Source organism: Danio aesculapii, chromosome 4 (genome assembly GCF_903798145.1).
Source record: "Danio aesculapii chromosome 4, fDanAes4.1, whole genome shotgun sequence".
In the NCBI taxonomy this organism is placed as follows: domain Eukaryota; kingdom Metazoa; phylum Chordata; class Actinopteri; order Cypriniformes; family Danionidae; genus Danio; species Danio aesculapii.
This window is the reverse complement of record NC_079438.1, coordinates 23822001-23825125: the sequence shown is the minus strand read 5'-3', so window position 1 is coordinate 23825125 and position 3125 is coordinate 23822001. Positions and strand designations below refer to the sequence as shown.

Genomic DNA, 3125 nt, shown 5'->3' with positions numbered 1-3125 from the left:
CCAGCACGTTTTTACGCAGCAGATGCCCTTCCAGCTGCAACCCATCTCTGGGAAACATCCATTCACACTCATTCACTACAGACAATTTAGCCTACCCAATTCACCTGCACCGCAGGTTTTTGGACTGTGGGGGAAACCGGAGCACCTGGAGGGAACCCACGTGAACGCAGGGAGAACATGCAAACTCCACACAGAAACACCAACTGACCCAACCGAGGCTCAAACCAGCGACTTTCTTGCTGTGAGCTGACAGCACTACCTACTGCGCCACTGCGTCACCCCAAGATTAGGCCTACTGTATATAGCCAATTTCAGTTATTTAGCGTAATGTATAGTTATTTAGTTTAATTAGAGTAATTTATAAATATATAAATTATTTAGTGCTTTTTGGATTTAGGCATAGGCAGAGTATAAAACTTAATATTACTTGTAAATACAAAAGATTATACGGTTTAGTTTAAATTTTTTATGGTACTGTATGGCATGTTGAATGTTACAATTACAAAGATTTTTATTAAACAAGTGCACTACCACAAGATATTTTTGTAGGTGTAAAAATATAAAATATTAATTCTCATATTCTTGCCTTATTTATCTTTAATGTAAATATAAAACACTATGCAATGCGTGGTTTACCTAAGAAAAAAAGGCGCAGCAAGGCAAAAAGTTAGTCTAGAGCCCTGTATTGGATAGATTAAGTGATAGATTGTGTGTGCATTTTATTAACATTGACACTACTTTTACGATTGATTAAACTAGGGATGCTATCGATTATTCGATTGATTTATTGTCGGTAACCCTTGAAACCCAATAGACCTCATCTATGACCGATTAAGCATGGGTAATTAAGTTATGCTTTGCGCTGTGAGACTCCTCCCTGAATTCATACATTACATAATCAAGTGTGTGCAGTTTACGTTACCTTATGGAGTCGTGCACTCTCTTGATTGTGTATATTGGGGACACATAAAACCCTGTTATGCACAGATCTCGTTTATGTCCGCTGGTGCTGCCGTTAATCTGCAGGTCAAGTAATCAAAAAGTAGGCTACATGACGTTTAATTATGGGCAGGTTAATAAGACCAAACACTGGTTGTGCAAACTTTAACTACTCCCTCTAAAATATTAGTGTTTCAAGCTATATTATCTTTTTATAGACTGGCATAGGCCTAAATAGGCATCATGGTCAGACATTTAGAGTTTATATAAAACGAGTGCTTACCTCATTTCACTGAGATCATTATGAGGATCATATTGCATATTCGGGTAAGCAGCCTAGTAAATAATGGACTTTATTAATGGATTGTTTATAAGGACTAAGCTATTAAATACTGTAATTCTCCGAATGAAAAATGCTTGGGTTGTTTGATAATATCTATCATATCATGCAAAACTTTATCTATCATGTTTATGATCTGCCCCTCATCCTTCAATATTACAGATCGATTTATCAGATGATTTGTCATCAGAGAAATGTTAACAAGAGGATTTTCTTCATAGAGACCCATCTAAAAACAATCGACAATCAACAATCAATAATTCATTTAGTATAAATGCAAGTTTTAGTAACAATAACTTATACCAAAACATACCTTTGTACATGAAAGAGCAGGTTCTCGGTAACCTTTAAGACAAGCTCATCGCATAAGAAACGACTCTCGCTTATGACGTCCGCTTCGCGGGCATTTCACGTTGTATGCATCACCGTAGCATTTGTACACAGGCTTTAAATTAATGCTTTTTGTCTACTGCGCCAACGAGGCGGACTGCTGGAGCTGGGCAAGCTGTGAAACACCAGCTTCCATGTCATGGTGCTGCGATGTGGCTGCTAGGAGACAGCTCCGGCTTAGTGCGCGTGTCAGGATGGCCGAGCGGTCTAAGGCGCTGCGTTCAGGTCGCACTCTCCCCTGGAGGCATGGGTTTGAATCCCACTCCTGACAAACCAAATCTTTGGCTGTGCGTTCAGGGTCAAATATTTAACTCTCCTTTCGATGCTTTTGATGCCCATCGACATGCTGGACCCCCAGACCTGTGATGCAATACTCGTGCCCATCATCCGGAGATAGGAACTACCGCATCCAGAAACGCACATTCAGAACAGCGTCTTAAAAAAGACCCGTTGATTGACTGACACGGCTTTTTTTCTTCTCTGGCTCCATGTCCGAGTGATACAGTAACACTGACAAAGCGCCGCATCAATCTCTTTGCGTCACAGTTTACAAAGCATAGCAGTGGCCCTGGCAACGTTAATGGGCACTGTAGACTGCAAGTTTTGAGGCATTTGCGCAACATCAAGGCATTGTCTACAGCAACTCGGAAAAGCATGTGAACAAAACAATGGACGTGGGCTTTAATGCAAGTGCATCGAAAGGGCATCAAAAGAATTTCCTTGGAATGCCATGTAGTGGAATGTTCTGAGATGCCGTTTATTTTTAAGGCAATGGGATTCGCAGGGCTTTTCGGCTAATTCTCTTACAACGTCAAGTCATGACATTTGACTCTTTGTGGGAAAGAGAAGAAAAAAAGCCGTGTCAGTCAATCAACGCGTCTTTTTCAAGACGCTGTTCTGAATGTGCGTTTCTGGATGCGGTAGTTCCTATCTCCGGATGATGGGCACGAGTATCGCATCACAGGTCTGGGGGTCCAGCATGTCGATCCAGTGCCCGCGGACAGCTCATGCTCTCACTGTGAGGACGTGGCTGTTGCACAGCTGAGATCTCAGGCTCAAGTATTTAACCCTCTGGCGCCATGTCCGAGTGATACAGTAACACTGACAAAGTGCCGCATCAATCTCTTTGCGCCACAATTTACGCAGCGTAGCAGTGGCCCTGGCAGCGTTAATGGGCACTGTAGGCTGCAAGATTTGAGGCGATTGCGCAACATCAAGGCATTGTCCACAGCAACTCGGAAAAGCATGTGTTCAAAACAATGGACGTGGGCTTTAAAGCAAGTCCACCGAAACGGGATCAAAAGAATTGTCTTGGTATGCCATGTAGTGGAATGTCCTGAGATGCCGTTTATTTTTAATTCAATAGGATTCGCAGGGCTTTTTGGTTAATCCTCTTACAACGTCAAGTCATGACATTTGACGGATCCACGTCAAACGTCAAGCGATAACGTGACAG

At 42.1% G+C, this 3125-nt stretch overlaps 1 non-coding gene across 1 annotated transcript; it reads left to right on the top strand.

The window, feature by feature from the left end:
• The first annotated feature begins 1857 nt into the window (after positions 1–1857).
• Positions 1858–1940, top strand: trnal-cag (transfer RNA leucine (anticodon CAG)). The gene has a single exon. It is a non-coding gene; the product is annotated as a tRNA-Leu (tRNA).
• Positions 1941–3125: the final 1185 nt, after the last annotated feature.